General features: G+C 41.1%; 1 protein-coding gene across 6 annotated transcripts in view; it reads left to right on the top strand.

Moving 5' to 3' along the window:
• The window catches only part of BTBD9 (BTB domain containing 9), a 402,059-nt gene that overhangs the window by 8,618 nt on the left and 380,095 nt on the right, over positions 1–13,346 (top strand). The window contains exon 1 of one of the 6 annotated variants that reach the window (XM_034660143.1): positions 305–335. The exons of the other annotated variants lie outside the window; for them this stretch is intronic. The gene's annotated coding sequence lies outside the window, so the exon portion shown is untranslated. Of the gene's footprint in view, positions 1–304; positions 336–13,346 lie in introns of those variants that run through there. 6 annotated transcript variants of the gene reach the window in all.

Here is a 13,346-nt window from a genome sequence, read left to right as displayed (position 1 = left end):
TTTAGAGAGTGAGAGAGAGAGCATGAGTGGGGGAAGGGGCAGGGGGAAGGGGCAGAGGGAGAGGGAGAGAGAAAATGTCAGGCAGAGTCTGTACTGATTGTGGAGCCCGACATGGGGCTCAGTTTCTTTTCTTTTTTTTTTTTTTTTAAGATTTTATTTATTTATTCGACAGAGATAGAGACAGCCAGCGAGAGAGGGAACACAAGCAGGGGCAGTGGGAGAGGAAGAAGCAGGCTCATAGCGGAGGAGCCTGATGTGGGGCTCGATCCCATAACGCCGGGATCACGCCCTGAGCCGAAGGCAGACGCTTAACTGCTGTGCCACCCAGGCGCCCCATGGGGCTCAGTTTCACGACCCTGAGATCATGACCTGAGCCGAAACCAAGAGTAGGACGCTTAACCACCTGAGCCCCCCAGGCGCCCCAGTTTCTTTAGATGTTAATCAGATCTAAACTTTACTATCCCTACCCCCAACAGGTATCAATTACCTTACTTTTTTCTTCTTTTTATTTTGACCCAATTTTTGACAGAAAAGAATTCTCCTATAACCTTTACTGCGTTCCCCCAAATGTTAACATTTTATCACATCTGTTTTATCCTCTCTCTCTCCCTCTCTTTCTCTCTCTCACACACACACACACACACACACACACACACACACACACACACACACACACATTGTTCAAGAGTAAGCTGCAGAGCATTATTTACAGTAGCCTAACTGTGGAGGTCGCTCAAGTGTCCATCAGTAGGTGAGTGGGTAAAGAAGATGTGGTGTATATATACACACACACACACACACACACACACACACACACAATGGAATATTACTCAGCCATAAAAAGAATGAAATCTTGCCATTTGTGCCAACATGGATAGATGTAGAAGCTAGAATGCTAGATGAAATAAGTCAATCAGAGGAAGACAAATACCATGTGATTTCACTCACTTATGGAATTTAAGAAACAAAACAACTGAACAAAGAAAAAAAAAGAGAAAAAAAAACCAGACTCTTTACTATGGAGAACAAACTAGTGGTCCCAGAGGGGAGGTGGGTGGGGGGATTGGTGAAACATGTGAAGGGCATTAAGATCACTCTCTGTCTGGATGAGCACTGAGTAATATATGGAACTGTTGAATCATTGTACACTTGGAACTAATATAACTGTATTAAGTACACTAGAATGAAAATTAATAAAAAGAGCAAGTGGCAGATACAATGCCCTTTGCCCCAGTCCTTGGTGTGCATTTCCTTAAAAGAAAAAATATTCTCATACTAACCACCTTCTAATCATCAAGAAATTCATATTAATACAGTACTTTTATTGTCCTGATTGGCTTATGAGCGAACACCGTTCATAGCAACAACAAAAACCCAACACACAGAAACAAAACAAAAACCACTCACCACTACCTTCAGTTGTTGTTTTCCTTTGGTCTCCTTTAGTCTGGAACAGTTCCTCAATGCTTTGTGACACTGACATTTTTGAGGAGTATAGGACAGTTTTTGATTTATTTTGTTTTAAAAATAGAGTGTCTCTTATTCAAGGTTTGTCTGGTGTGCCTTCATGATTTGATCCACATTAATCCGTTTTGGGGAGGGATGCTACAGATGTCGTGTTTTTCTCAGCGCGTCATTTCAGGAAGGCCAATGATACCGACGTTGCTGCTGATGTACCTTTGATCATTTAGTTCATAAGGATTCTGCCTGGTTTCTCCACTGTAAAGTTATTATTTTTTCCTTTGTAACTAGTAAGTGCCTTCTGGAGAAATACTTTGAGACTGTAAATATCCTGTTACTCCTCAGATTTTCACCTGCTAGTTTTAGCATCCATTGTTGATTCTTTTCTGAATCAATTTTGCCAAATGAATATCTCCTAATTCCATTATTCCACCTGCATTTATTAATTGAGTTCCCCCCATTAGTTAACATCACTATGAATTCACAGATTCTTGTGTTATTTAATGGGTTATAATTTTTATTATTTATTTTTAAATTTCTGTAAGTATAGTTAACGTACAGTGTTTTGTTAGTTTCAGGTGTACAGTATCGCGGTTCATCAATTCCATACATAACCTAGTGTTCCTCGTGACAGTACACTCCTTATCTCTATCACCTGTTACCCCTTCCCCTCTGGTAACCCTCAGTTTGTTCTCAAGAGTCTGTTTCTTGGCCTCTCTCTCTCTGTCTCGTTTCCCTTTACTGTCATTATTTCTTTTACTCCTATTACCCCATATTCAACCAATGGGAACCTTTTCAAGCTGGCTTCCGTCTTTGTGATGTGTCCCCATTATTCTTTTATTTTTTAAAAATATTTTATTTATTTATTTTTGTGAGAGCGAGAGAGCAAGAGAGAGCATGACTGAGGGGGGGGAGGAGCAGAAGGAGAGGGAGAGGAAGACTCTCCACTGAACAGGGAGCCTGATGTGGGGCTCGATCCCAGGATTCCAGGATCATGACCTGAGCCAAAGGCCGATGCTTAAACGACTGAGCCACCCAGGTGCTCCATAGAAGGAGCTTTTAAAGACGTTAGTAGGTACCAAAAGTGGGGAAAGAAGTGAGCAAGCTGTGAAAAATGGGAAAACTTGAGCTGAGCTGACCAAGGCACAAGGAACCTTCAAAAAAGGGGAAGGAAAGCTCATTTATTTCCCCCTGGCTTTCCTTTTTGTTCTGTAGGACACATAGTCTTTGGCACAGGATCCTAGAACTCACACGGATGCTTTCCTTGCCTGCATCCCAGCTTGCCTAGAAAATGTTTATATCTTTTAAAACTTTTGTTTCTGTTGTCCAACAGCACACATACAGACAAGTACGTGGAACACAAATCCTGAACTTAATAAATTATTTTAAAGTAACATCCAGTTTATTTCCACTTGGTTAAGAAATAAAACAACTGCCAGTCCCCAGACACCCGTCAGGTGCCCCTTCCCAATCTCAGCCCCTCTCCTAAAAGTAAACACTGTCCTTTTGTCCTGACTTTTATAATATTACTTCCTTACTCTTTTTTTTTTTATCTCCTAGGTATACCCATTAAACACTTACAGATTACTTAGCCTATTTTTGAACTTTATATAGATGAAATCATATGTTTAATTTAATATTACTTTTTGCGATTTATTCATCTTGTATACAGCTGATTTTTTCATTTTCCCTGCTGCATAGCATTCCATTTCAGGACTGTACAATTTATTCTTTCTGCTTTTGATGGACATTTGGGTTGTTTCTAGGGCCTTTTGTGTTTTAGCTAGGATACTTTTATACATGCTCAGGAACATATCTTACCTTAGTTTATAATACAGTAGTATTACTGAGTCATGGTGTGCAGGTTTTTAATATCAGTAGATAACAGCAGACTTTTCTAAAGTGGTTAAAGCATTTAAATATTTGTATTTATTTTTGAGCCTTTATATTTTCAGTATGAGGATCACTTACATCAAGTTAATACTCATACCGTAGTTTTCAGTACCTTGCTGAAGTCCTAGAGATGGAGAAGGCAGCTTAATGAAGAAATCCCCTTTGTAACAAACAGCTCAGCTAACATCAACTCATTATCTTTTAAAAAAAATCAGTTTTAAGGAGGTGGTACATGGTACAAAATTCAAAAATACAGCAGAAAGTAGGTCTTCCTTTCATCCTTACCCAACAGACATCCATTTCTTCCTTCTGGAAGCAGCTGGTATTACCACTGATGTATCAATTTGTTCAAGAACTTTTTATTGAGTGCTATGTAAACACCAGGAATTGTTTTAGTGTTTGGAGGTAGAGGGGTGAACAAAACAGGCAAAGATCTGCTCTCAATCGTGGAGGCTTCCATTCTATAAGCGGTGATTCAAAGTTGTAAAGATTCCTGGGGCGCCTGGGTGGCGCAGTCGTTAAGCGTCTGCCTTCGGCTCAGGGCGTGGTCCCAGCGTTATGGGATCGAGCCCCACATTAGGCTCCTCCGCTGTGAGCCCGCTTCTTCCTCTCCCACTCCCCTGCTGTGTTCCCTCTCTCGCTGGCTGTCTCCCTGTCACATAAATAAATAAAATCTTAAAAAAAAAAAGTAGTAAAGATTCCTGTATACCTTTTCAGAAATATTCTGTGTGTATATAGCACATTCCTATATTTATTCCTAAACACTAAATGTCACATACCACATTACTGTATCTTGCTTTTTCCTCATTGTATCTTGGAGGCTGTTCCATATCAGTATATGAAAAGGCTGCCTCATTCTCTTTAGCAGCCCTTACAATGTTCCATTGTATGGTTGTTGTCAGGGAAAAAAATTGTGGAAGACTGATATGGGCATAAAAAAAATCACTGACTGTCCTATCTAGTGTACTCTTCTGGGCTATCTGTGCCTTTCATTGTCTTTGAGCTATTTTATAACTGTAAATTGTAGAAAGCTGACAGTAATGCAGATTATTCTTGTTCATAGAAACACAAGTGGATTTCGTCCAGTGGAATGCAATTGGATGTTGCCCTGGGGATATTGACTAGTTTTGCATCTATTTGTAAAGCAATGTTAGCATTCTAGATAGCACGCGCACCTGTGTGTTCGTGTGTTTATGCGTGCGTTGACTTCTCCTTTGAACTTTTTATAATATCTTACTGAATGCATGATTAATTAGTGATTTAAATAAAATCTTTGATATGTTTTAAATCTATATCATGACTTATATGTGTCATGATTTTACTTTTTTTTTGGAATGTACTTTTTTTGGAAATGATTTTACTTTTTAAAAAAATTATCTTTTAACAGATACATCATAATAACTCCCTTTTTGATTGACATTTCATTTCTTTATAAAGTAGCTCATACCAGTTTTAGGCGGTTTTAATGACTGGGAAAATCTGTGCTATCATGAGACAGTACTCTGATGCTCTGACAAGGAGATTAATGGATGTGAGAGTTCTGGTGGTCCTTCCATCAAGCGTTAGGACCTAGGCCCTGCCATCAAGCCGTTTGTAGTCTAGTAGAGGAGGAGTGGGAATGTTAACCAGATGAAGTGTAGCTCGGGTATTGGGTAATCTCTAAGAGACAGTTAAGATGAGGTTCCCCTGAGGGGAAAGAACTGCATGCGCTTGCTTTCCTTACAACACGCTTTTCCTCACAGGCCCCTGGTCTGTGCTTGCTGAGGCAGAACTGGACGTCTCCCTCTTTGCGACGCCGGCTGTCAGTGTATTTGTTTTATGCTGGCTATGGAACTAGTCAAATCTTGGGGACTCAGATGGAATCCCATGGCTCCAGTTACCAACACAGTGGTCTGTCTGTTCCTATAGATGATGGCATTAGCAAGAGAATATAATGGAGTCGCATAGTTGGGGTGGGAGTGGGTTAGTGGTTATATTCTAAAGTCAGGACAAAATGTAAAAATCAAGTACTGTGAAAATTTTCTTTAGAAGACCCTTTAATGCCTACAAAATACCATATCATGGTTCTTTTAATACAGGAATGTCCTAAAATAAGCTAATTTGAATTATGAGAATTTAATTTTACAAGAAGTGGTTTGACACCCCTAATTTGACTGATCAGCACCTCATCATTACTAACCATTTCTGGCTCGCCTCTAAAGCATCCCTATGAAACTGTCTTTGCAGTTATGTACCTGGTGTTTGATAAAGTTCTCTCAGATCCTTAGTTTCTTACTCTGTTAGTAATAATCTTGGGTGCAATTGCATTGTTTTCATTGATTTCCTTGCTCTCTCTACTGTTGTTACCCCTCCATTAAAGGTTTAATTACCCAAACATTAACCTCTGTACACTTTGTTAACTACTAAGGAATTGTGTACCATTTATTTCACTGAATACTATTAAATTCTTTTGATGTGAAGAAATCACCCTCTCAGAGTTTTTAAAGAAAGGGTTAATTTTCCTAAGGCAGGATAACTCTGTTCTGCCACCTCTCTTCCTCTCTGTTGTCACTGTTTCTCTTGGGCCTTCAATTAATTTTTTGCTGCCTCCACTTATTTGTCAATGATTGAGAAACTTCCACAATCACTCATATCTTGCTTCAGGTTTGAGTACAGCAAGGAACATTGAGTGGGGTCATCGAGTGATGGGTAGCTCCCACTATCTCTGATCCTCCTTCTATATAAGTTATTGAAATGAAATACGTTGAATTTGAGTATGATATGGTGCCTTTACGGTAAGAATTGACCTAATTCAGATGGAATTGGAGAGGAGATTCCCAGGCAGCTTCCTTCTCCTCCATGCAGACATTGGTTGACCTCCTGCTAGGTTATATCAGGGGAGCCAGTCTTTTGCTTATGTGTTGCCATCCTTCACCTTTTGCCATTTCCCCATTTCCACCTTTTGCTGTGGATACAAAAGAGAATAATTTATGTTTCCTGCCCACAAAGAACTTGTAATCTAGTGGGGGTGGTAGATTTAAAGGTAGATGTTTGTGATATAAAGTGGTAAGTGCTGTGAGAACAATGTATGCAGACTATTAGCTTCAAATTTATATGCCATGAATACTTAGTCTACCTGTACTTCTGAGGAGCCATCTTTATAAGCACTGGTGTTCAGAGAAGCCTGCCTGGTGATGGTGACACCTCATTGGGCCTAAAGAATAAGGCCTTACCTCTGCAGGGGGTCAAGGGAATATGTATTTTTGGCAGAGAGATGGCAGAGTGTGTCAGGGTAAGTGGTGTTGCTGAACCATTAAGTGAAAGGCAGAGTGGAGGCTAGAGTGCTAAGCCAGGGTCAGTTCAGAGAGGGCCATGGATGCCCTGTCTTGAACTTGTATACCATTCCAATGACCATAATATGATCATTATAATTGTATTAATAATATAATCACTAGGGGCGCCTGGGTGGCACAGCGGTTAAGCGTCTGCCTTCGGCTCAGGGCGTGATCCCGGCGTTATGGGATCGAGCCCCACATCAGGCTCCTCTGCTATGAGCCTGCTTCTTCCTCTCCCACTCCCCCTGCTTGTGTTCCCTCTCTCTCGCTAGCTGTCTCTATCTCTGTCAAATAAATAAATAAAATCTTTAAAAAAAAATAATATAATCACTAATAACTACCATCTGTTAAGCACTTACTATATGCCAGGAACCGTATTAAGTGCTTTATAGCTATTTCATTTAGTCCTCTGGGACACTAAGTGAAAATATGGAGGTGCAGAGAAGTTGAGTAACTTGTTCAAGGTCATGTCTTGACCTGGCAATGAGTGCAGAGATTCCAAAGTGTAGAGGTCTGACTGCAGAGCCTTTTAATTGGAGAATCATTTAAAAAGTGTTAAGCCAGGGAGTAGCTTGATTATATCTTTATTTTATACTGGTTATTTGTGCAAACCGAGTGGAGATGGAATTGAGGGGGAGAAAACAGGAGGTGGGGAGATAGTTTGAAAGCTATCTGAGTAGTACAGGTAAGAGATGTTTGAATCCTGAACTAGAATAGAAGTTATTAGGCATAGGAGGGATGAATTAGAGGAATAATATTTTGGAAGTAAAATTTAGAAGATCTTGGGGCTCCTGGGTGGCTCAGTTGGTTAAGTGGTCTGACTCTTAGTTTCAGCTCACATCAGGATCTCAGGGTCATGAGATCAAGCTCCGCGTCGGGATTCATGCTCAGTGTAAAGTCTGCTGGAGATTCGCTCTCTCCCTCTGCCCCTCCCCCTGCTCACGTGCTCTTTTTCTCTCTCTCTCTCAAATAAGTAAATGTTCAAAAAACAGAAGATCTGATTAATTGATTAAACAGGGTAGGATCAGGGAAAGGAAGAAGTCAACGGAGATGTATAGGTTTTTAGCATAGGTTACTTGTGTAGTATGCCGTGTATTAAGATAAAGGACACTGGAGGAACACATGTATTAAGAGAAGATTAGTTCGGTATTGAGTAGGCTGATTTGAAGCGCCAGTGGGGACATATGGTGGAATCAGGCATATGACTCTGTACATACGAATCTAAAGTTCAGAGGAGATGTCTGGTCTAGGAATAGAGATTTGGAACTTAACAGGTAGTAGTTGAAACCAGAAGGAATGATAAACTCACAAGGAAGGCACAACCCTGGGGAATATAACTTCTAAGGACACAGTAGTGAAAGAAGAGACACAGAGGTAAAAGGAGAACCAGGAGAAGAGAGTGTCACAGAGGCTAAGGGAGTAGAGTTTAGAGAAGGGTGTGTTTCAAGAGTATCACATGCTGCAGAGAGATCCAGAAAGGTAAGAATGGAAAAGCGAATCTTGGATATTCCAATTAAGAAGACATTGATGGCTGTGGTAAGAGCAGTTTCAGTGGTGGGCTGATAGTGAGGCTTCAGTGGATTCGGGAGTGAATTGGAGGTTAGAAAGAGGAGGCCACGGGTGTGGATCATCTTATGAAAAGTCTGAATAAAAACTGGAAAAGGGATGAGAAAGTCTGTGTGAAGTGCAAGGTTGAACGAGCTCTAAACTCTTCATGCTCCCAACCTTGAGGAACCTGGTATGGGCTCAGTCCAACAAGTTGAAAGTTCTTGAAACCCTTGGAGAGTGTAGACTCAAATCCTGAGAGGCAGGGTCAGCTGCTTCCTTTGTGGCCTCCTAGTAGTCCTTCTATTCTCCAGCGGACTATAATTTCTCCAGTTTGTTGGCAGTGCAATATGTATGTCAGGAAGTCATCACCAAAGTCCATCATCGGAAATGCTACTTTGGCACACAAAAAAAGTAATAATATAAATAAATAAATAAATAAATAAATAAATAATAATAATAAAGTGATGGGAGAGATTAATGGAGGAAACCCTGGGAAGGAAAATGTGTTGACCATTATACTATATCCTTCACGTGTTTTATTTTATATTATTTTATTGCATCCTCATAGCCATCATATTGGGGGTGGGGTTATCCCCATTTTCTCAATGAGGAATTGAGATCCCATAGCCCTGTCTCTCCTTTTCTTATCCCAGGTTCTGCCACTGATGATTGTGACCTTGGACAAGTTTCTCAGTTTCCTGGTCTATAAAAAGCTCTGGGTTTTGATCCTGAAGTCCTTTCCAGCTCTAGAGTTATAGAAATTGTGAATATTTATTAATAGTGTTGCTATTTGGGCATGGAAAAAAGACTATTCAGGGAATTTCCACCCTTTCAGTAAATTAATAACTTCATAGTAGCACTGTCAAATTGTTCAGACTAAATAATTTATTTTCCTATCACAAAGTGAGTACCCATTATGTATGTGGCCTTAGAAGGCTACTGTAAAATAAATCAAGTAAATAGGCTTGGTGACAGGCTCTCCATCAATTGTTACTAGCCCTGGGCACACGTGCACATAGCTACCTGCAAGATTGTGTGATGATTTGAAAGTGTGTTATAGGTTAAATGCTAAGTATTTTTATTAATTTAGGAAGTACTTTGGCATGTGGCCTTTAAAAATTACATTATTATATTATCATAAATCTCGATTAAGGCAACAAAACGTATTTACTATGGCCAGCTTCACAGCTGGGGTGAAATATTTTATAGCGTGTATAATGAGCCACTAGATGATGGTGTTTCTGTGTTCACATCTGAAAGATGAGAGTTGGGAAATGAATTAGAGGCTTTAAAGGGCTATTTAATTGTGAAAATTAATTTCAAGGAACAGTATCATGAGCTCAGTGAGTACTTAATAATTGAGGAGGAGGAGGGAAAAAAGGGAATTATGAGGCTTTTGAACCTTCTTAAGTCCATTTTGGAAAAAGGTTGGGATAAAAATATAATGCTAATGTGACTTTCAAAGACATATCTACAACAGTGATGTAAAAGAAGCAAAATTAACCAATACTTGGCATTTTGAGTGTAAATATTCTCCATTCGAAGCCATTGTGTTCCAGATACACTGATCCTGGCAAGCAGAGGTTTTCAGTGAATGTGGAATCTCCCCTCAGAGGACATCTTAAAAATTTATAGGGACATTTTGTTTGTTTGTTTTTTTTGGTAAGATTTTATTTATTTATTTTGACAGAGAGAAAGAGAGTGAGAGAACACAAGCGGTGGGGGGGTGCAGCAGAGGGAGAGGGAAAAGCCAGCCTTCCCTCTGAGCAGGGAGCCCAACGTGGGGCTCGATCCCAGGACTCCGGGATCATGACCTGAGCCAATGGCAGATACTTAACTGACTGAGCCACCCAGGTGCCTGAGGACATTTTTGTTTTCTAATGTGGTTGAGATACATACTATTTTATTATAAATTATTTTATTTTGACTTTGATTTTTCCCTTCTATTTTAGCAAGTGTATTTTTTTAAGTGTTCACTAGGTTCTAAATCTCACTGAGTGTGTGGGGGTGTGTGGTGTTAACAAGGTATTTGTTATAAAAAGTAAGCTTTGAGTCTGATGGGGTTGATGGCCGTTGTGTTAGTTTTCTGTTGATGCATAACAATGTGCCACAGACTTTCAGCTTCAAGCAGCAGCCATTATTTAGCTCACAGTTTCTGCAGGTCAGAAGTTCAGGTACAGTATAGCTGTACTGTCTGCTTACCGTCTCCCCAGGCTGAAATCAAGGTGTCTGCAAGAGCTGTGATCTCATCTGGGGCTCGGGGTTCTCTATCTTGGCTCAGTGGTGGTAGGCAGAACTCAATTCCTTGCATTCATGTGACTGAGGTCCTCATTTTCTTGCTGGTTATAAGCTGGGGGGGTCACTCTCAGGTCCTAACTACGCGACCTGCTCACAGCCTGGCAACTTCTTCAGAGCCAGCGGGAGAATCCTTCCAGTCTGCTATAAAGGAGTCACACACACACACACACACACCCGTATATATAAAGTAGCCGATGATATGGATGACTATCCCATATTCACATGTACTGCCCAAACTCAGGGGAAGAGGATTCATTATACAGGATGTGTCCACCAGGGGGTGGAAATCATGGGGCCATCTTAGAATTTAGCCTAGCACATAGCCACTAGTATCAACTCTTCATACTTCTATTTTTTTTAATTTTTATTTTTTTTAATTGAAAGATTTTATTTATTTGAGAGAGAAAGATCAGGAGGGGGGGGAGGGGTAGAGAGGGAAGCCGACTCCCCGCTGAGCAGGGAGCCCAATGTGGGACTTGATCCTAGGACCCCGGGACCGTGACCCATGCTGAAGGCAGGCGCTTAACCGACTGAGCCACCCAGGCTCCTGATACCTGTCTTTTATTTATGTCAGTGGAGTTCACTTATTTGAAAGGGGACCCACAACTACTTTAAGCATTTGTGTGGGTGTTGAGTACCTACTGTGCGACAGGTACTTTTCTAGGCGTTGAGGTGAACAGGGCAGAGTCTTTGCCCCCATGGAGGTTATCTTCTAGTGATAAGTGCAGTGAAGAAAATAAGGTGGAGTAGAGGGCTTGAAATGGGGTGGGGGTGGGTGTTCCCTTAGGGAAGGCAGTCAGGGAACATAGGCAACAGACATCTGAATGGTGAGTAGCTAGTAGTGTGGACCCAGAGAATAAAACATTCTGGCGGAGAGAAAGTAATTATAAGAACCCTGAGTTCAGGGACAAGCTGGTTGTGTTTAAGGAACCACAAGGCCAGAGTGGCCGGAGTAGAATGTGCGAGAAGGGGAGGAGAGAAGTTTGGGGAGGTGGTTGGGTGTAAGCACATGCAGAGCCCTGTAGGCCTTGGTAAAGGGTATGATTTTTATTTAAAGTGAGATAGGAAGGCATTGAAGGGTTGTAAGCAATGGAAGTGAGGTCAAGGGAGGTGGCATTCTGGTTTCTATAATTGGATTCGCTGAGCTGGGAACACTGCATGGAGATGGTTTTTTCATGGGAGAGAGAGCATAGAGAATATGAAGTGAGTTTGAGGTAACCAAGTGAAGATGTAAAGTAGGCAGTGGTATGTAGGGGTCTGCAATTCAGAGAAGAGGTCTGTTCATATCTATGTGGCCTTTTTTTGTTAATTTTGAGGACTTAAATATGCCCGACACTGTATTAGATTCTGGAGATGTAGAGAGGAGTGAGATGCTCGTTTGGTACTTGTTGAGTACCTGTGGGCACTGTGTCGTGGTTATTGCCCTCTATGAGCTTACTTACCGTCAAGACAAGTCAGTAACAAAATCCCAGTGCGGGGTGCGGGGGCAGGGAAAGAGGGAAACAGAGCATGTAAAAGGGGCACCTGACCTAGATTGGCAACATCAGTGAAGGCTCTTGCTGAAAGGCATGAAACCTGTCCTGAGGTTTGGAAGAAGATGCAGAGTTAGCCAGACAAGCGGGGAGAAGTTCCGGTCGTAACCTGGTCATATGAGAGAAGACAGTGGCATCTGAGAAATGCCAGTAAGTCTAAGTCCCTGGCTTTCACTAGAAGCTGAACAAGTAGGGAGGCAGCCTCTGTGCTTGGGTTGGATGTTTTGGTGGTGGTGGTGATGGACTCTTAGGAAGTTATTCTTGCTTTGCAGCCCTTTTGGAAAGAGGGGAGAAGAATAATCATAGCTGGAAGGGACTTCAGAGAATTTTTAGCCCTTCGCATTTACAAGGAATTGTCAGCGAGTCTGTGGCTCCCAGCATGAGGCTGAGTTTCCTTACACTGCTACAAGAGCAGCAGTGCTCTTTCCGTAGTCCCACGTTTTCTCCAACATATATTTTTTTTAAAAGATTTTATTTACTTATTTGAGAGGGAGAGAGAGCACACAAACAGGAGGGGCAGAGAAGAGGGAGAGAGAATTGTAAGCAGACTGCACTCTTAGCCCAGAGCCCGAGGTGGGGCTCAGTCTCAGGACCCCAAGATCACGACCTGAGTCGAAACCAAACGGACGCCTAGCCGCCTGTGCCACCCAGGTACCCCTCTCTGACATATTTATATGGTAAGAGAATATCCTGGAAATACCCAGATACTGTGTGCTGTTGAGTAATGCAGGTCTCCCATAGGCTGTGTCTTTGGGAGCTGAGTTCGTTCTTTACCTGTATGGCAAAGTGGACCTGTTCTTTAATGGGTTTACCTCTTTAAATTTAAACAGAATTCTTCTCTGAATAGTCTGTATTTGTACCCTCTTTCCGTCTCTCTTTCTGTCCACTTGAATCTTTGTCCTTTTCTTCATCATGTACTGGTAGTGAATAACGATAGTAGTAGTTGTTGTTGTTGTAATGATAGTAGTGGTAAATATTTACTGAGCATTTATTATGTGATTGTTTTTCTTTACCTTATTTAATTCTACCAACAGCTCTGCGAGGTAGCATTTTATTATTACCACATTTTACAGAAGAGAAAACAGAAGCTTAGAAAGAGATTAAGTAATGTGTCAAAGATTACAGAGTAGTAAATTGTGGAACCAAGATTTGAACTCAGGTGGTGTGACTTGGGATACTCTTTGCTGCCTTATTTATGATAATCTGTAAAGTAGTGCTGTCTAACAGAAATATAATGTATACTACAAATGCAAGCCATGTTTGTCATTCAGAATTTTCTCATAGCCATGCTGAAGGAAAA

The sequence above is a fragment of the Ailuropoda melanoleuca genome, chromosome 5, assembly GCF_002007445.2.
Source record: "Ailuropoda melanoleuca isolate Jingjing chromosome 5, ASM200744v2, whole genome shotgun sequence".
In the NCBI taxonomy this organism is placed as follows: Eukaryota; Metazoa; Chordata; class Mammalia; order Carnivora; family Ursidae; genus Ailuropoda; species Ailuropoda melanoleuca.
This window is presented reverse-complemented; position numbering and strand designations above follow the sequence as displayed.